We start from the raw sequence: 22,323 nt of genomic DNA on the forward strand, positions 1-22,323 counted from the left end.
CAATGCGGTACCTCCTAGCCACACATAGAACACTTTCCTCATCACTAAAATACTACTTGTCAGCACTGCTTTCAAGGTCTAATCGTGAAAGAGTCAACGGTTCTCTTTCCTTTTCCACCGAGACACATTTCTTTTCTCTTTTCTCCTTCCCTCACTCCCACCAATAAAAACTCTGCCTGGAATCATTTACACGTTTGCCTTAATCTTAACTTTACGTTATAGTTGTAACTACAACTATACATCAGAAATATGTAACTTTACAACACAATTCTATTTCCAGAATAGAAAATGATTTTTGCCAAGAAACGAGTTCTTTAGTAGTACAATAGCCTCTAGAAATCCTTAACACAGCACAGCTTCTCATCTGCCTAGAATAGTTTAGGTATGATTCTGCTTTGAAGCTAGGGATACTGCCTGTAATGTCATGTATCTGAGGCATAGATAACAACCTTCAGAGCTTACCCCTCGTACTTCAGGGTTCCCACCTGTATCTTCAAGAGACTTCCTTTCAACACCTTGTGTAATGGTCTCTGTAAGTTCTCCCTTTCTTTCTATAAGCAGTGCGGTCAAGAACATGGGTTCTGGAGTCAGATAAACCTGAGTTTAAATACCGGCTTTGTCATTTATTAGTTGTGTGCCTTAACATTTAAATTCTAGGAGCTTAAAATTTTCTATGAATGGGGATAATTAAGAGGACCTATCTCAGAGCACTGTGGAAGTTAAAATGAAGAAATGTATTTAAAAGCACTAAGCAGGTAACAAATGCACACAAAAAAGTTAGCTACTGCTATTAAAGATCACATGAAATTCAAATTCTTGCCCAAAGAACAAGATATCTGGTAAACTGTCCAAACTATCAACTTGCAGATTACTTTCTAATTGCACCTTTACAAAGGATATCAGATCGCCTTGGCCACATATGACAACATGACATTATGTACTTCCTGAAGTGACGCAGTATGAAGTACAGATTCTTGCACAAAATGATGACTTGGGTACCATCAAGCAGTTAGACACAACTTCCAGTTTATAAGAAATATGGGTGTAATAAAGGAATAAATAAAATGATGACACAAAGAAACGAGACAAATTTGGAACATGGGCTATAGTGGCCAGGCTCTAGGTTGGCATGCCATGATAGCTGCCTATTGGTATTTATATCCTCTTATCCCCTTCCACACTGTATTAATGTTGGTTCTTATGACCAAGATAATATGGCAGAAGTGACATATGTCACTTCTAAGACTATGTTATAAAAAAATAACGTAGGTTTCATCTCGTGTGTGTGTGTGTGCGTGTGTGTGTGTGTGTGAGAGAGAGAGAGAGACTTTCTCTTGGATTACCTACTGTGGATGGAGTTAGAGGCCAAGTTGTTTGCAACCCTATGGAAAGATCCACATGGCAAAAACCGAGGCCTCCTCGCAAGAGTCATGTGGGTTCCCGGTGGTGGATCCTAAAGCATCAGTCAAGCCATAAGATGACTGCAGGGCCAGCTGACGTCTTGATTACAACCTCATCAGAGATTCTGAGCCAGACACACTCAGCTAAACTGCTTCTAGACTTCTCATGCTCAAAACCTGTGTGAAATAATGTTTGTTGTTTGAAGCTTCTAGGTTTGGAATAACTTGTTACACAGAAATAGATAATAAGTCAGCTGTCCCATAGACAAAACCAGAAGTTAGGACTAGTTCCTTAAAAAGTTAATAGGAATTAAAAAAAAGACAGTTGCAAGTATTTTTCTATATTACAAGAAGGTACATACACATAACAACCAAATTGTGAACTCTGATTTAAATCCTGGTTTAAAAAACAGTAGCTGTTAAAAAATGTAGTGACTGGGGCGCCTGGGTGGCGCAGTCGGTTAAGCGTCCGACTTCAGCCAGGTCACGATCTCGCGGTCCGTGAGTTTGAGCCCCGCGTCAGGCTCTGGGCTGATGGCTCAGAGTCTGGAGCCTGTTTCCGATTCTGTGTCTCCCTCTCTCTCTGCCCCTCCCCGTTCATGCTCTGTCTCTCTCTGTCCCCAAAAAATAAATAAATAAACGTTGAAAAAAAAAATAAAAAAAAATAAAAAAAAATGTAGTGACTGTTAGGGCGACTTGAATATACACATGTATTAGATGATATTAAGGAAATTTTAATTTTCTCAGGTGTGATAATGATTTCGACGTTGTATGGAAGAATGCTCTATTGTTAAGAGTTTTGTGCTATCTTGCTGAAAGCACTATGTCTGCAATTTAATTTCAAATGCTTCATAAAAAGTATAGCTTATACAGGTACCTAGATAAATACGGATGAAACAAGGCAAATGTTAACAATTATAGATAAAATACAGGTAGTGGGTATGTAAGAGTTCATTGTACTATTCTATAAACTTCTATGTTTACAATTTTTCCTATTTTAAAATGTTAAAGAGCATTGAAATGTCCCCCCTGCCCCCATTATAGATAATCGTCTTTAGATTAAAAAAAAAATTCAGCCCTATGGGAACGGAGTCCAGATTTCTACACAACAGACTGCTGATATTCAGTTCAAACGTTTGCACAATTCCAAAACAAGCATATCAGAGGACTATTGTTGAACCAGTCATTCCACTTAAAAGTTGTCCTATCTGTCCAATGTTTGCTGGAGGCTAAAAAATTAGAAGTTGGTACTGATTACTTTGTCCTCTTTTCCTGTTTTCATCTTACTTCCTTTCTCATAAAAAAAGCAGACAATTACGAAGTCCAAGAGGAATTAGTCCATTTCAGTATCCAGGTGCACAAACATAACCATAAGCTCATTTTTATATAATAAATGAAGAACTTATGTGTTTATCCAAAACACAGGGGGGAAAATCACAGCGGGGGGAAAAACAGCAGGAGGACAAGGAATTCACATCCAGAAGTTAACTGAAAAAGGTTCTTTAAAACCAATAAGTTAATCTGCAAGTTAAAAAAATTTTCTTACTGTAATATTGATATGAAAATATTATCTGGGTGAAATTTTACTTACTGTAATACCAATATAAAAATATTACCTGGGTGTAAGCTCTCAGTTAAAGAACAACTCACTGACACTCTCATCAACACATCCAAATTATACTTAAAAAACTGACATAACCACTTTATAGTCAAAATAATTCAGCATTTTTTATGTAAAGAACATTTTCTATTTCTATACTGCATTGATGAGTTTTGTTTTTATGTCATACACTTCTAATTATGCTTCCATGGCAGAGTAAATATTTTAAAATTTACTTTACATTTACTTATTGTAACATACAATTTAATATATAAGTTTTACTTCACACCAACAGAAAATTAAATGAAAACTACCTTGATCCCAGCACATGTACCCCAATGTCTATAGAAGTGCTACTGACAATAGCCGAAGTATGGAAAGAGCCCAAATGTCTATCGACTGAGGAATGGATAAAGAAGATGTGGTATACATATATAATGGAATATTACTTGGTAATCAAAAAGGATGAAATCTTGCCATTTTCAACAATGTGGATGGAACTAGAGTGTGGTGTGCTAAGCGAACTAAGTCAGTCAGAGAAAGACAAATATCACCTGATTTCATTCATATGTGGAATTTAAGAAATACAACAGCTCAACATAGGGGAAAGGAAGGAAAAATGCGATAAAAACAGCAGGAGGCAAACCATAAGAGACTCTTAAATGCAGAGAACAAACTGAGGGTTGCTGGGGGGAGGTGGGGTGGATGGGCTAGACGGGTGATGGGCATTAAGGAAGGCACGTATTAGGATGGGCACTGGGTGTTATTTACAAGTGATGAATCACTAAATTCTACTCTTGAAATCATTATTACACCACATGTTAACTAACTTGGATTTAAATAAAATTTAAAACATTAAAAAAAAAACCCAAACTACCCTGACCCCTCACATCAACATACACTGTTAGGGAGGCTGTGGCGAGAACAGGAACTCATCTACCTCACTGGGGAGAACAGAAACAGTACAACTTTTACGAAGCGAAAATGTGGCAATATCCAGCAAAATTATGCATGGCAATCCTAGTTCTGATAAGTGTCAGATTTTCACTGCGGGTTCATTTACAGAAAAAGAATGGAAACAAAGTAATCAATCATTCATAAGTTAAGGGACTGGCTTATGGTACATATAAGCAATGGTTTACCAGGAAGCTGTAAAACAGGAAGAAAAATATATCTATATACAAGTACAAAGTGATCACACAGATATATTGTTATGTAAAAGAAGTGGGGTAGAAAGCATATAGTATATTATTGTTTCAGAAAGAGGATAAATAACATATACATTCACATTTGCTTATATTGGAGTTTTTTCAAAATTACTAATGAGAAAGGGGAAAAAAAACAAAGTTGAAAGAAACTAAGGAAAAATAAACTAAACTTGTTTGACTATATCTTGTCTTAACAGATTCAACTTGTGCCATGTAAATATCTATGTAATTGTAAGTATAAAAGTATAAAAAGTTAAAAAAAATTTTTTTTTAATGTTTTATTTATTTCTGAGACAGAGAGGGACAGAGCATGAGCAGGGGAGGGGCAGAGAGAGAGGGAGACACAGAATCCGAAACAGGCTCCAGGCTCTGAGCTGTCAGCACAGAGCCTGATGCGGGGCTCGAGCTCACAGACCACGAGATCATGACCTGAGCCGAAGTCGGATGGTCTACCGACTGAGCCACCCAGGTGCCCCTAAAAAGTTAGTTTTTATACAAAACTATAAAATTGTAAAATTGTAATATATAAAACAATAAACATTTTGTAAAATTATAGTTTTAATTTATAATAAAACTTTATGAAATCATAAAAAATAAAATTAAAACAAAATAGCCAAAATAATCACCTAGAGAAAAATTATTCCAAGTTATTTTAAAAAACAATAATATAACTAACGATCACTGCTGGGATATGCCACAAAGATAAGGAGTCACACTATTTTCAGTAATCTGAAATTACTGAAGTAATTCTGAAACTGTTGTATATTTATATATTACAAGATAATGTGATCATTCGATATTCTACTTCCTACATTCCTGGAGTCACTGGGAGTGGTATTATCAGCATGAAGGAAAGGAAACATGAATATTAACAGCAACTATGTTAAGTAAAACACCTGAATCTGAGTTGGAAACTGACTTATATTCAGTTACTACATATTTCGCCTCTAAAGAAGATACAGTCTTCTTATGATATCCATTGAAAAAGATCTAAAAATGAAAAATGATGACCAACCTAGTAGCAATGTATGTGCCAAGTGCCCAGATTATAGTCTTGAAGAAATACCTGATTCCGCATCTGAAGCAGGAAATACACAAGATATACCAGGAACATCTTGTCAACACTGAAAACCACACCTTTTTAAACAACCCATTTATCAAAGAGGAAATAAGTCAAAAGGAAAATTAGGAAGTGTTTTCAACTGAGAAGGAAAACACTGCATATCAGAATTTGTGGGATGCCACTCAAGTAGCACTTAAGGAGGAATTTATGCTGTTCATTGCCTATGTTAGAAGAGGACAAAGATCTTAAGTCAACTACCCCAACTTCCACCTTAAGAAACTTAACAAAAACAATAGCAAGTTGAACCCAAAACAAGAAGAAAGTAATAATCAAGATCAAAGTGGAAATCATTGAAATAGAAAACAGAAAATTGGGAAAATTAATGAAACCAAAAACTGGTTCTTTGAGAATACTGATAAAAATTGTTAAACCTTTGGTAGGCTGATCAAGAATGAAAAAAAGACACCAATATTACTATTATATAACATACTAATATTAGAATTATTAGTATCAGAAATTTGAGAGGAAATATCACTACAGATTCTACAGATGTTGACAGAATTAATAAGGAAGGGTTATGGAGAATTATATGGCTATAAATTAGACAATGCATGATGAAATGGAAAAAATCTTTAAATTACATAATCTACCACAGTTTACTCAAAAAGAAATAAATAACCTAAATAGTCCTATTAAAGACATTGAATATGTAGTTGAAGCCTTCCCACAAAACAAAATGTTATGCCTATGCAGCTTCACAGGTAAATTCCCAAACATTTAAGAAAGAATACTAATCCTACACAAACTCTTCCAGAAAAGTAAAGACAAGAAAGATCCCAACTCAGTCATAGAGGTTAGCATTACCCTGATACCACACACACACCAAGATAGTGTAAGAAAAGAAAACTAAAGACCAATATCCCTCATGAACACAGATGCCAACATTTAAAAAATACTCTTCGGCAAACTGAATTCAACAATATCTGAAAAGGATGTTATATCATGACCAAGTGGGGTTGATCTCAAGAACGCAGAGTTGCTTTAACATTCTAAAACCAAGCAACATAACTCACATATTAACAAATTAAAAATAAAAAAATCATATGATTGTCTCACTAGATGATAAAAAAACATTTGACAAAACTTAATATTCTTATAACGAGTCAGCAATTTAGGAATAGAAGGGAATTGCTTTTTTGCTCCTAATGTCAGGAATAAGACAAAGATGTCCACCATCATTACTTCTTTTCAACACTGTACTCAGGCTTTGGCCAGAGAAATCAGGCAAAAAAGGGAAATAAAGGGCATCTAGATTGGAAGGAAGCAGAACTATCCTTGTTCACAGACAGCATGATCATCTTTGTAGAAAGTTCAACAGAACGAACAAAAAAAATCTATGAAAACTAATAAGTGAGTTTAGCAAGGTTGCAGGATAAACAATGCGCAATGTATGACAATCAATTGTATTTCTACATACAGGCAACAAACACTTGAAAAAAATAAAAAACACTTTATAAAATGTGAAATACTTAGGGGCAAATATGACAAAATATGTAAAACATCAGTAAACTAAAAAAGATAAAACATTGCTAAGAAGTACTAAAGAAGACCTAAATAAATGGAGAAATACATATTCTTAAAACATCAATCCTGCCTTGATTGATCTATAGATTCAAAATCTTCATTGGTTTGCAGAAATCATACAAAGAATGTTTTCCAATTACCACAGAATTAAAATTGCAATCAAAGACAGAAAAACACTGGTAAAGCCCAAAAATACATGGAAATTAATGTGTATAAGAAGAAATTACAGGGAAATTGAAAAATATTTTTGAACTAAAAGAGAATGTAAATACAACATATCCAAATTTGTGAAATGCAGCTAGAATAGTGCTTAGAAAAAGTTTTTCATTTTTAAAGGATGAAAAGGTTAAAAATCACTAATCCAAGCTTCCATTTTAAGAAGTTAGGGAAAGAAGAACAAATAAATTCCAAAATAAATGAAAGGAAGGAAATAATAAAGTTAAGGGCAAAAGTCATTAAAATAAGAGATTTCTGTTCTCAACCATGCTAGAAAAACTGAAACCACTAAAAAAAAAAAAAAAAAAAAAGCAAGCAAGCAAGCAAGAAAAAGAATGGAAGAAAGAAACAAACCAACAACCATTTCAGAAGTGGACAACAGGAGCACAGAACAGTGAGCCCTAAGAAGAGAGAAACAAATGAGGTGAGTTCGAAGGTTACCCCAGACCTCTGAATAGAGACCTAATCCACAGTGCAGGGAAGAGGAAGGCACACTGACCCCCGCTTGAAGAGAAAGAGTTAATAATTCAAGTAGGCCACAGTGGCTAGAATTCACAAAGTGGAGGAGCCAATGAAGAAAGAGCTGTCTAGGGACAGAGCTCAGAGATCTGCTAAGGGTTCCGCTCAAGTTTTCATATGAGAACTGACCAAAGCATATGTGTGAGGAAGTGACCTGGGGCCAGGGAAATGATCACCAGGAAAAAGCAGGTAGAACTAATACAGGGGTAGAAAGAGTTCATGTTTCCAATGGCCAAAGCAGAGAAACCTCATTAATATAAGGGGCTTTGGGTGAAAGATGGTATGATTATTTATGTAGAAAGTCCTAATGAATCTACCAAAAGAGTGCTATTGGAACTAACAAGAACATTTAATAAGGTTGCCAAATACAATTACTATGTGATTTTTCTATATATTAGGAATGAATAATTGGGAAATTAAAAATTTTAAACTGTACCACTTATAACAGCACCAAACAATTTACAATACCCAGGGATAAATTTGACAGAATATATGCAATACACTGAAAACAATAAAATATTGTTGAGAGAAATAAAAACAGACTGAAATAAATGAAGAAATATTATGTTTATGGATGGTAATACTCAATATTGCTAAAATACCAATTTTACCTATACTGATACCAATGAAATGAAATCAGCATTAAAATTCCAGCAACGCTGCCTACAAGAGACTCATTTTAGACCTAAGGAGCTGCAGATTGAAAGTAAGGGGATGGAGAACCATCTATCATGCTAATGGCCATCAAAAGATAGCCAGAATAGCCATATTTCTATCACACAAACTAGATTTTAAAACCAAGACCATAACAAGAGATGAAGAAGGGCATTATATCATAATTAAGGGGTCTATCTACCAGGAAGATATAACAGTTGTAAATATTTACGTCCCCAAACATAAAGAAACTCATCGATGATAATACCATAACAGTAGGGGACTTCAACACCCCACTTACAGCAACGGACAGATCATCTAAGTAGAAAATCAACAAGCAAACAATGGCTTTGAAGGACACACTGGACTGGATGGACTTAACAGATACATTCAGAACATTTCATCCTAAAGCAGCAGAATACACATTCTTTTTGAGTGCACAAGGAACATTCTCCAGAATAGATCACATACTGGGTCACAAATCAGCCCTCAACAGGTACAAAAAGATCGCTATCATACCATGCATATTTTCAGGTCACAACACTATGAAACTTGAAATCAACCACAAGAAAAAATTTGAAAAGACCACGAATACTCGGAGATTAAAGAACTCCTACTAAAGAATGAATGGGTTAACCAAGAAATCAAAGAGGAAATTAAAAAGTACATAGAGCCAATGAAAATGAAAACATGACAGTCTAAAACCACTGGGATGCAGCAAAGGCAATCATAAGAGGGAAGTATATAGCAATCCAGGCCTTCCTAAAGAAGGAATAAAAGTCTCAAATACATAACCTAACCTTATACCTAAAGGAGCTGCAAAAATAACAGCAAATAAGGCCCAAAAGCAGCAGAAGAAGGGAAATAATAAAGATTAGAGCAGAAATCAATGGTATCAAAATTTAAAAAAGAACAGATTAATGAAAGAATTAACAAAATTGATAAACCCCTAGCCAGATTGATCAAAAAGATAAAAGGACCCGAATAAATAAAATCACAAATGAAAGAGGAGAGCTCACACCCAATACCACAGAAATACAAATAATAACAAGAGAATATTATGAGCAATTACATGTCAACAAATTGGGCAACCTGGATGAAATGGACAAATTCCTGGAAACATATAAACTACTAAAACTGAAAAAGTAAGAAACAGAAAATTTGAACAGACCCATAACCAGTAAAGAAATTGAATCAGTAATAAAAAATCTCCCAATAAACAAGAGTCCAGGGCCACATGGCTTTCCAGGGGAATTCTATCAAACATTTAAAGAGTTAACACCTATTCTTTTGAAGCTGTTCCAAAAAATAGAAATGGAAGGAAACTTCTGAACTTATTCTACAAGGCCAGCATTACCTTGATTCCAAAACCAGACAAAGATCTCACTAAAAAGAACCACGGACCAATTTTCCTAATGAACATAGATGCGAAAGTTCTCAACAAGAGACCAGCAAACTAGATCCAACAATACATTAAAAGAATTATTCACCACGATCAAATGGGGTTCATTCCTGGGCTGCAGGGCTGATTCAACATCCGCAAATCAATCAATGTGATACATCACATTAATAAAAGAAAGGACAAGAACCACATGATCCTCTCAATTAATGCAGAAAAAGCATTTGACAAAATACAGCATCCTTTCTTGATAAAAACTCTCAAGAAAGTAGGGATAGAAGATACATACCTCAAGATCATAAAGGCCATATATGAAAGACCCACAGCTAATATTATCCTTAATGGGAAAAAAATGAAAGTTTTCCCCCTAAGGTCAGGAACACAACAGGGATGTCCACTCTCACTGCTGTTATTCAACACAGTGTTGGAAGTCCTAGCCTCAGCAATCAGCCAACACAAAGAAATAAAAGGCATTGAAATCACCAAGGAGGAAGTCAAACTTTCACTCTTCACAGATGACATGATACTCTACATGGAAAACCCAAGAGACTCCACCAAAAACCTGCTAAGTCACAGGATATAAAATCAACATATAGAAATTGGTTGCATTTCTACACACCAGTAAAGAAGCAGCAGAAAGAGAGATCAAGGCATCGATCTCATTTACAATCACACCAAAAACCATAAAACACCTAGTAACAAACCTAACCAAAGAGGTAAAAGATTTACACACTAAAAACTATACAAAGCTTATGAAAGACATCGAAGAAGACACAAAGAAATGGAAAAACACTACATGCTCATGGATTGGAAGAACAAATACTGTTAAAATGTCAATACTACCCAAAGCAATCTACGTACTTTAACGCAATCCCTATAAAAATAACACCAGCATTCTTCACAGAGCTAAAAGAAACATTTCTAAAATTTGTATGGAACCAGAAATGACCCCGAATAGCCAAAGTAATGTTGAAAAGAAAACCAAAGCCAGAGGCATCACAATTCGAACTTTGAACTAAGCTGTAATCATCAAGACAGTATGGTACTGGCACAAAAACAGACACTGGCACAAATGGAACACAATAGAAAACCCAGAAATGGACTCACAACGATATGGTCAATTGATCTTTGACAAAGAAGGAAAGAATATCCACTGGAAAAAAGACACAGTCTCTTCAGTAAATGGTGTTGCGAAAACTGGACAGCATCATGCAGAAAAATGAACCTGGACCACTTTCTTACACTATACACAAAAAATAAACTCAAAATGGATGAAAGAGCTAAATGCAAGACAGGAAGCCATCAAAATCCTAAAGGAGAAAACAGGTCACAATCTCTATGACCTCAGCCATATCCATTTCTTACTTGACATGTCTCTTAGACGCAAGGGAAAGAAAAGCAAAAATGAACTACTGAGACCTCATCAAGATAAAAGCCTTCTGCACAGTGAAGGAAACAATCAGTAAAACTAAAAGGCAATCAATGGAATGGGAGAAGATACTTGCAAGTGACATATCAGATAAAGGATTAGCATCCAAAATCTATGGAGAATTTATCAAACTGAACACCCAAAAACCAAACAACCCAGGGAAGAAGTGGGCAAAAGACCTGAACACTTTTCCAAGAAGACATCCAGATGACTAACAGACATATGAAAAGATGCTCAATATCACTAATCATCAGGGAAATACAAATCAAAACCACAATGAGATACCACCTCACACCTGTCAGAATGGCTAAAATTAAAAACTCCGGAAACAACAGATGTTGGCAAGGATGCGGAGAAAGGGGAATGTTTTTGCACTGCTGGTGGGAATGCAAACTGGTGCAGCCACTCTGGAAAACAGTATGGAGGTTCCTCAAAAAACTGAAGATAGAACTACCCTATGAACTAGCAATTACACTACTAGGTATTTATCCAAAGGATACAGGAGTGGTAATTCAAAGCGGCCCATGCACCCCAATGTTTGTTTATAGCAGCACTATTGACAATAGCCAAAGCATAGAAAGAGCCAAATGTCCATCGACTGATGAAATGATAAAGAAGATGTGGTTTATATATACAATGGAATATTACTTGAAAATCAAAAAGAATGAAATCTTGCCATTTGCAACAATGTGGTTTGGAACTAGAGTGTATTATGCTAAGCGAAATAAATCAGAGAAAGATAAATATAATCTCATTCATATGTGGAACTTAAGAAACAAAACAGATGAACATAGGGGAAGGGAAGGAAAAATAAGATAAAAAGAGAGAGAGAGGCAAACCATAAGAGACTCTTAAATACAAAGAACAAAAGGGGGATGAGCTAAATGGGAGATGGGCATTAAGGAGGGCACTTGTTGGGATGAGCACTGGGTGTTGTATGTAAACAATGGATCACTAAATTCTACTCCTGAAATTATTCCACTATATGTTAACTAATAACTTGGGTTTAAATTTTAAAAAATCCCAGCAACATTCTTACAGTAATTGTCATACTGATTAAAAAATTTCTATGGAAGCTTATAGGACCTAATACCAAAGCAATTTTGAAAAATAAGAACAAAGTTGAAGAACTCTCACAATCTGATTTAAAAACATTTTAAAGCCACAGTTATCAGGACAGAGTGATACTAGCATGAACAGTGTCCAGAAGTGGACACAAATTTACATAGCCAAATGATTATCTGACAATGGTGCAAAGATAATTAAGTGGGGAAAGAAAAATCTTTTCAAAACTGATGCTGGGACAACTGGAGAGCCATATGAAATAAAAGTATTGATGCTTATCTCATATGATATACAAAAATTAACTCAAAATAGATTGTCGCCCTACATGTAAAATCTGAAACTATAAAAATTCTAACATAACACATAGGAAGAGATGTGGACCTTGGGTCTAGGAAAAAAACTCAGTAGTACACAGAGTGCACAAAAATGTAAAAGAAAAAAAATGATAGATTTCATCCTTATTTGAAACTTGGCTCTTCGAAAGACATTGTTATTGAAAGAAAAGGCAAGCTACATACTAGAAAACAATATTCACAAAACCTAGGGCTCAACAAGGGACTTACATTTAGAATGGTACTGACAACTGAATTTTCAGAGATTATGGAAATACCTTGTATCTGCACTAACAGGTAGCCACTATTCATATGTGACTAAGTGAGCACTTGAAATGTAGCTGCTGTGACTCAGGAACTGAATTTATAGTATTCAGTTTAATTTAAATTTATACTGCCAGTGGCTCCTGGCTACCATACTGGGCAGCACAGATCTGGATTTTATAAAGAATACCTAAAATTCAACAGTAAGACCCCCCCCCCCAATGAAGTGATATGACCTGACACTTTACCAAAGATGATATATATGGGTAACAAATAAACTTGTGAGAAGATGCTCAAGTTCATTAGTAATCAGGAAAACACAAATTGAAACCACGAAGGGTAAAATATATTTCAGAATGACTAAAATTTTTAAAAATGACCATACTAAGTGTTGGTGAAGATGTGGGACATCTGTAACTTTCATATACTGCTACTGGGAACCTAAAATGGTATAACCCTTTTGGAAAACACTTGGGCAGTTTCTTACTACATCTACCATACAACCAGCCATTCTACTTCTTGGTACTTCGCAAAAAACAAAAACATATGAAATAAAAGTACACACAAATACTGTACATAAATGTACAAAGCAACTTTATTTTTAATCACAAAATTGGAAAATACCCTACGAGTAGATAAAAGGGATACACAACTTGTGGCATACCCACACACGATACTGTTACGATACTGCTCGGCAATAAAAAGTAACATGGTATATTTATACAAAATCTGCAGAAATGTAAACTAACCTATAGTGACATCAGGAAGTTCCCTGATTGCCTGAGGAGAAGTCAGCAGGGTAGCAGGAAAGTATGAAGTACAAAGGCACATGAGGAAGCTTTTGGAATTTATGAAAATGTTCATTATCTTGATTGTAGTGGTGATTTCATGGACATAATATGCAAAAAAACTCATCAAACTGCACACTTTAAATATGAGTACTGAACTGTACATAATTAAACTCTGATGAATCTTTAAAAACAAAAAAAATCAATGAAATAAAAAGTGAACACATAGTAGGGAAAAGCAACAAAACCAAAAGCTGGTTCTTTGAAAAAATAAGTAAAATTGTCATGCTCCTAGTTAGACTGATCTAGAAAAAAAAAAGAATTCAGTAATTACTAATATCAAAAATTAAAGAAGTAATATCACTACAGTTCTTACAGACATTAAAAGCATAAAAAAAGGTTATGAATAACTGCGGTGAATAAGCTTACAAATGGGATGAAATGCATACTTTCCTTGACTTTTTTAATAAACAAATTAACAAAACTAACTCAAAAGGAACAGAATACCCAAGCAGTTCTATCTTTGGTAAAGAAATTAAAATCATAATTGAAAGCTTTCCTCCCCAAAATACCTCAAACCCTAGACAACTTTACTAGTGAATTCTACCAAGCGTTTTAGGAAGATACAATGGCATTCCCTTTCACACCCTTCTTGAAGAAAGAAGTAGCACTTCCCAACTCATTTTATGAAGCCACCATTACCCTGATGCCCAAACCAGACAAAAATGGCACAGAAAAACTGCAGACCCTGTTTCTAATGTATATGGACTGAAAATACTCTATAAACCCTTTCTAACTACACATAACCCTTTCTTACTATAAGAAAACATCAGACAAACCCAAATTGAAGCACTTTCTACTAAATGCCTCAAAACTGTCAAGGTCATCTGGGGCACCTGGGTCCCTCAGTCAGTTAAGCAGCTGACTCTTGATTTTGGGTCAGGTCATGATCTCATGGTCATGGGATCAAGCTCTATGTTGGGCTCTGCGCTGACAGCATGGAACCTGCTTGGGATTCTCTCTCTCCCTCTCTCTCTGCCTCATCCCTGCTCACTCTCTCTCTCTCAAAATAAATAAACTTAAAAAAAAATGTCCAGGTCATCAAAAACAGAAGTCTGAGCAACTGTCATACTCTAGAGGTGCTTAAGGAAGATGTAATGACTAAATCTAGTATTGTATTTGGAATGAGATCCTGGGATAGAAAAAGGACATTAAGTAAAAATCTAATAAGTATGACCTTTAGTTAATAATAATGTATTAATATTGGTTCATTAGTTGTGACAAATATCCTGTAGTATTTTAAGATGTTAACAAGGAACGCTGTTTGAGGGTACCCATAAACTCTGTAATATTCTTGCAACTTTTCTGTAAATCTCATATCTATTCTAAAATAAAAGTTTATTTAAAAAAAACAATGTTGGGGCGCCTGGGTGGCGCAGTCGGTTAAGCATCCGACTTCAGCCAGGTCACGATCTCGCGGTCCGTGAGTTCGAGCCCCGCGTCAGGCTCTGGGCTGATGGCTCAGAGCCTGGAGCCTGTTTCCGATTCTGTGTCTCCCTCTCTCTCTGCCCCTCCCCCGTTCATGCTCTGTCTCTCTCTGTCCCAAAAATAAATAAAAACGTTGAAAAAAAAATAAATAAAAAAATAAAAAAAACAATGTCATTCACCATATTAAGACTAAAAGAGGAGAGCAACAACATATGAACATTTGTTTTTGAGAGAGAGTAACCACTCACACAAGTTGGGAAGGGGCAGAGGGAGATGGAGAGAGAAAATCCCAAGCAGGCTCCATGCTGTCAGCACAGAGCATGACGTGGGGTTCTAGCTCAGGAACCATGAGATTATGACCTGAGCCGAAATCAAGAGTCAGATGCTTAACTGACTGAGCCACCACGGTGACCCATCATGTGATCATTTCAAAGTTGCAGCAGAAGTATGTGACAAAATTCAATTCCCGTGCATGATAAAACACTAAAAAGCTGTTAGAATAAAAGGGTACTTCCTCAATTTAATAAAAGACATGTACAAAAAGACTCTGTAGCTAGCTAATATCACATGCCATGGTGAGAGGCTAAGTATTTTCCTGCCTAAAATGAGGAAGAAAAAAGGTCAAGTCTGCTCATACCACTTCTATTAAGCAATGTACCAGAGATTCTAGCCAGTACATGAAGGTAAGAAAATAAAATAAAAACTTAACAGATCAGAATGGAAGAAGTAAAACTCTCTTTAACCACAAAGGAAATGAATGTGTATACAGAATATCCTGAGAAATCTGTATTAAAACTAATAGAATTTTTTAAAAAGCTAACAGAATAAGCGAATTTAATAAGATCAAAAGATTAAAAGTCAATAAACAAAAAATCAACTGTCTTTCTATATATTAGCAATGATCAAATGGAACATACAATAGAAAGTTATAATATCAACAAAAACCATAAAAGACTTATTACAAAGTTCAGTAATGAAAATTTTATAGTATTGGTAAGGACAGACCTATAGACTGATGGAAAAGAACACAATTTACAAGTAGCTCTACACAAGTATGGCCAGTTGATTTTTGAAAAAACATTCCAGAATGAAGACATATGTCCTTTTTTCCCAATTGGCAAAAAAAACTCTTTTCAATCATTGGTACTGCTACAACTGGATATCCATAAGTGAAAGTAATAAACCTATACCCTTCCTTTATGCCATATATAAAAATTAATCAACTTGATCATAGGCCTAGTAGAGAAGAAAACACAGCATACTATCTTTGAGACATTCAAGTATTCAAATATTTCTTAGATAAGACACATAATATATAAGCTGTAAAAGAGAAAATATGTTAAATTAAACTTCATCATAACGTAAAACTTTTGCTGTTCAAAAAGCACTGTTAAGAAAAATGAAAAGACAGATTTAGAGGAAATCTTTTTAATATATGTATCTGACAATGGACCTATCTACCTAGAACATACAAAGAACTTTTATAATTCCCTAGGTTTACAAATAAAGAAATGTGCAAAAGATTTAATCAGGTCACTGCACAAAGAAAAACAGGCAATGATTACATGAAATGATGCACAGTATCTTAGTCTTCAGGAAAATGCAAATGGAAACAATGGTGAGATACCACTACATACCCACTTACCAAAATGGTAAGGATAACCATTTTGAACAGTCAATGAGCAAGTTTCGGTAAGGATGTGGAACAAATGGAACTCTCATGCATTGCTGGTGGGTATGTAAAATACTATAAACACTTTAGAAAATAGTCTGGAAGTTTATTTTAAACTTAAACACTTAATTATAGGATCAGTAATTTAACTCTTTGGTATTTACCCAACAGAGTGAAAACATTAAGATCTGTATTCAAATGTTCACAGCAGTTTTCTTCATAATAGCTCTAAACTGCAAACAGCTCAAATGTCTACCAACACGAACTAAGGAAGCTAACTGTGGTATATCCATATGATGAAATATTGCTTGGCAATAAAAAGGAACAGGGGCGCCTGGGTGGCGCAGTCGGTTAAGCCTCCGACTTCAGCCAGGTCAAGATCTCGCGGTCCGTGAGTTCGAGCCCCGCGTCGGGCTCTGGGCTGATGGCTCAGAGCCTGGAGCCTGTTTCCGATTCTGTGTCTCCCTCTCTCTCTGCCCCTCCCCCGTTCATGCTCTGTCTCTCTCTGTCTCAAAAATAAATAAAATAAACGTTGAAAAAAAAATTTAAAATAAAAAAAAATAAAAAAGGAACAAACTTTTGATATATGTAACATAGATGAATCTCAAAAACATTCTGCTGAGCCAAAGGAGACAGGTACAAAAGAAATAAATAGGACAAAAGAAAGGTATTTCCACTTGATGAAAAACAGAACTATCCTGAGCTTTATGGACCTCACAATATAATTTCAAAACACATAAAGCAAGAAACGAATACAGTAACATGAAGAAATGTACATGTCCACAGCTGAAGTGGGAAATACTACACAGCTCTTTTAGGGAGTGACAGAACAAGAGGACAAAATACTAGGAAGGGATTGATGATTTACATGGCTACATATTTTTCAACATACATGTAGTGCTTCAAAACCTATGTATCAAGTCATAAAGAAAATTTAGAAATCATATACCATACAACCATATTCTCTGGTATAGGCCACAAATTTAGCTATTAACATGAAAAATTATAGTCAAAAATAAAAACAAAACAAAGTTATATAAAATGCAGTATATAATATTTCAACTTCCTGCTTTATACTAGAAAATACCCAAAGTTAAATAAATAATTACATTAAACAATGTAATTTATAGGATTAGACTTTTTTTTTTGTTTAAAAATTTTTTTTAATGTTTATTTATTTTTGAAGGAGAGAGAGAGACAGACACAGCATGAGTGGGGAAAGGGCAGAAAGAGAGAGACACAGACTCCGAACCAGGCTCCAGGTTCTGAGCTGTCAGCATAGAGCCTGACACGGGGCTTGAACTCATGAGCCATGAGATCATGACCTGCGCTGAAGTCAGATGCTTAACCGACTGAGGCACCCAGGTGCCCCAGGATTAGCCTCTTTTGAGTTGGAGATAAAGTAGCAGAATCATTTGAGAGCCATTCTATCATTTTCATTTAAAGTGATGATCTCTGGGGGGCACCTGGGTGACTCAGTGGGTTAAGCATCCAACTTCGGCTCACAGTTCAGAAATTCAAGCCCTGTGTGGGGCTCTGTGCTGACAGCTCAGAGCCTGGAGCCTGCTTTGGATTCTGTGTCCCCCTTTCTCTCTGCCTTTCCCCCACTCATGCTCTCTCTCTCTCTCAAAAATAAATAAACATTTAAAAAGTTAAAAAAAAAATAGCGATGATCTCTGATCTGTCCATAATAGACAGAATCTAATGGTCACAATGAGATTATAACAGTAACAATGAAGTTGCATAAACCTATCTTCTAGAAATGTTCTTTATCTTATGAGATAGGAAATTCTGAAAATTGAAATGACTTTACTGACTTAGTATAGTATGGCGGGTACGGTCACAAATTGTAACATTAGAGACAAGTAGATTTAAATTTCAACTCCACTACTTAACAGCTGAGACTTAAGCTAAATTATTAAGTTTCTAAGATTTCTTTTTAAGTTTCTAAGATTTCTAAGATTGAATTCTAAGATTAAACATCTTTACTGTAAAACGAAAGTCACTTAAAAATGTATACAATAAAACACTTAACTAGGAACCTGGTAAATCCTAAGCATTCAATTTACATTATAGCTTTTATTAGTATTGCTAACACTAATACTTTGTCCTACACCTCAAAATTCATGATGTTGAAAATTTGCTCAATTAGCCAATCTGTTAATGTCACCAAATCTATCTAGTCTTCAAAATTTCAAAACTTCATTCTTAACTCCTCCCATTTCCTTTACATCCAAATCTGATTATTACTCTCAATTCTTCCCCTTCACCATATAAGCTCTTCATTTTCATTTGCCTGAATAATTTTCAACTGTCTCCTTAATAGTCTACCTACCCTGACCATCTCTCTTCCGATCAATTCTGTTTTTCAAAATCAAGAATTAAATCATATCATTAATGCATTTTCTTAGATTATGCTTTCCTACTTAGAAATCCAAAGTCCTCAGACTGATAAAGGCCATTTCCAATCTGGTCTTATCTGTTTTGCTAGCCTCATCTCCTGTCACTCCTTTCTACAAACTGCGAGCTCTAATTTATATTCTCATTAAACATTATGTTCTCATTAAAACATTATGTCACCTGTGCATTTTCTAAAATGCACATATATTAACTTTCTAACAACTGTATTTTTAAAGAATAAATAAGAAAATAGGTATTCCAGAAAACCATAATTATCAAAAAAGTTGATTATTAAATCTCTCAAACTAAGTTAATTTGTAGAGTATATACATCATAGAAATCTGCTAAAGCACCATGCTTGGGATTCAACTTGTAGAAATTTTCTTCCCCAAAACAGAAGGGTTAGTTTCAATGAAGAGAAAGGAAGAAAGCAAGCAAGCAAGCAAGCAAACCCAAAGTATGTAAATACAAAATGAAGTGGACAATGGAATTATCCAGATGTTTCAGGCTCAGGTACTTTGCGGGCCTCAGAAGCCAGAAATCAGCGCTACAGCCTGTGCTTTGCTTGTATATACACACATAACGTTAAGAATATTGTTTGACAATATATAAAGAACCCTTACAACTCACTAATGGAAAGATAAATAACCCAATTAAAAATGCTCCAAGTTTTGGGGTGCCTGGGTAGCTCAGTCGGTTAAGCGTCCGACTTCAGCTCAGGTCATGATCTCTCAGTTCTTGAGTTCGAGTCCCTCATCGGGCTCTGTGCTGACAGCTCAGAGCCTGGAGCCTGCTTCGGATTCTGTGTCTCCCTCTCTCTCTGCCCCTCCCCTGCTCATGCTCTGTCTCTCTCTGTCTCAAAATTTAAAAAAAATTTTTAAAAATGCTCTAAGTTTTAAATACTATGTTTCCTCAACAAGGCACAAATGGCAAATAAACACATGAAAAGATGCTCTACATCATAAGGGAAATGTAAATGAAAACCCTGAAGAGGTACCTTCTCACACTCACAGAGACAGCTATCATCAAAAAGACGGAAAGCAACAAGGCATGTTAAGGACCGGGAGAAATTCAAACCCGTACATGTTGCCAGTGGGACTGTGGGACAGTGCAGCTGTCTTGGAAAACTGACGGCTCCTTAAAAAGTTAAACACAGAGTTCCCACACGACCCAACAATCCCATCCTAGGTATATATCCGAGAGAAAAGAAATGCACGTCTGCACAAAAACTTGTACAGGAATTTTCATGGCAGCATTATTCATAAAAGCTAAAAGGTACAAAATACCCAGATGTTCATCAATTGATGAGCAAGTAAACAAAATGTCGTCCAGCTATGCTTCTAATGGAATACTATCTCACTATCAAAAGTAATGAAGTACCAACACAGTTACACTGTGAATGAGCCTGATGCTAACTGAAAGAAACCAGCCACAAAAGGGCACTCAGTGCACGACTGCTTTTATATGAAATGGCCAAATGAGGCAAGCTATAAGAAAAGAAAGAGGGAAGTGGCTGCTTAGAACTGGAGACAGGGGAAGATGGGACATGGGTGATGAGAAAGGACCGCTAGCTAATGGTTATAGGGTTTCTTGTAGGCAGGATGAAAATGCTTTAAGATCAAGGTAATAGCTGCACAATTCTGTGAATATATTAAAAACCACTGAATTGTATATTTTAAGTGGGTGAATTATATGGTATAAACTGTGTCTCAATAAAGCTGTTTAAAGAAAAAAATGATGTCATCTGGCCCCCTTTCCAAACAAATTACATGATCTGGAAAATGAGCGTTTTCATTTACAAATGGAACAGATTTGTTTCCATCTTTTCACCTCTAGCTATAAGAATACATAAAAGGTATACGGGAAAAACATTCTAGAAAGTTAGTTTCATAAACTGAAGATGACTACTGGTTATCTATCGCTGCATAACAAACTACTCCGAAACACATCATCTTAAAACAACAAACGTTTATGATCTTGCACAGTTTCTATTGGTCAGGAAGCAGGGAGTAGCTTCGCTGGCTGGGTCTGGCTCAGAACTCTTATGAGGCTGCAGTTAAGCCAGGCCTGCAATCCCTGAAAACTTGACTGGGGTCAGAAAATCCGATTCTAAGCTCACTCATGTGGTGGTGGTTAGAGGCTTCAGTTCTTCCCCAATATGCTGCTCCATGGGACCTCTCAGGACGTGGTTCCCTCTGACCCAACCCCAAGCAGGTGATAATAGAGACAGAGAGAGCATGAGTGCAATCAAGATAGAAGCTTGGCCCTTTATAATCTTAAAAGTGATACGCCATCATTTTTGCAATATTCTACTGAATACACAGATTGATTCTGATATAATGTGGGAAGGAATTAGACAAGAATGTGAATACCATGAGGTGGGAATCACTGGGGCCATTATGGAGGCTGGCGAGCAAAATAACATTATGACAATAAACAGACCAAAGATCCCACATAAGCAAACGTTTGACTTGTACAATGAAAGGGGACAGACGGGATACATACTCCTTAGCAGTATGACAGACATACCCTTGGAGATGGAAGAGCTGTGATAAAAAGGTTTGCAAGGAGCATTCATACCATTTTCCATTTTCCATGTGATGGAGTTAGGATTAGCGTAAAGAAACAAAACTGTGGAGTCAGGGACTGACGGAGGAAGTACATAAATGATCTGACTTAGTCAACCTCACTCTCTCCTCCTCCCTACCACTGACAGATGAACAAAGAGTCCAGGTTGCAGAAAGGCAAGGTGACTCTACCAGGGTCATACACAGTGATAGAGCAGGGACTAGACTCCATTCTCTGTGTCTTAGTACACCAGGAGCTGTACATCAAAGAACCAGTGGCAGTGAGTCTTAGTACAGATGGTATGTTACACAAGCGAGCATTAAATCAACATGCATTAAACAGCTCGTCACTCCAGAATTGGTATTTCTTTGTGTGGTCTTTTGATGCTGGCTGCATTCCTTGATCAGCCACCAGGTAGTGGACTCTTACCCTTCTTTCCACTCCAACTGAGAGTTGCCCTACTTAGCTGGGGGAAGGAAGGAATCACTCATTCAGCTCAGCTAATATTTAGAGTATCCGTTCCGTACCCAGCACTGAACGTGTACATGCGAAGAGCAGCAAACATGGTCCCTTCACTCAAAAAGCAGTCAGGTGGAGAAAATAAGGCCTAAATGTGGACTACTAAGACAATTACACATCACATGACAGGGCGGCACAAGGATTTATGTATTTTA

The 22,323-nt window shown here is 36.0% G+C and overlaps 1 protein-coding gene across 6 annotated transcripts in view; it reads right to left on the reverse strand.

Annotated features, from left to right (window-relative positions):
* The window catches only part of ARHGAP20 (Rho GTPase activating protein 20), a 131,688-nt gene that overhangs the window by 80,659 nt on the left and 28,706 nt on the right, over positions 1 to 22,323 (reverse strand). The window lies entirely within an intron of this gene.

The sequence above is a fragment of the Leopardus geoffroyi genome, chromosome D1 (assembly GCF_018350155.1).
Source record: "Leopardus geoffroyi isolate Oge1 chromosome D1, O.geoffroyi_Oge1_pat1.0, whole genome shotgun sequence".
NCBI lineage: Eukaryota > Metazoa > Chordata > Mammalia > Carnivora > Felidae > Leopardus > Leopardus geoffroyi.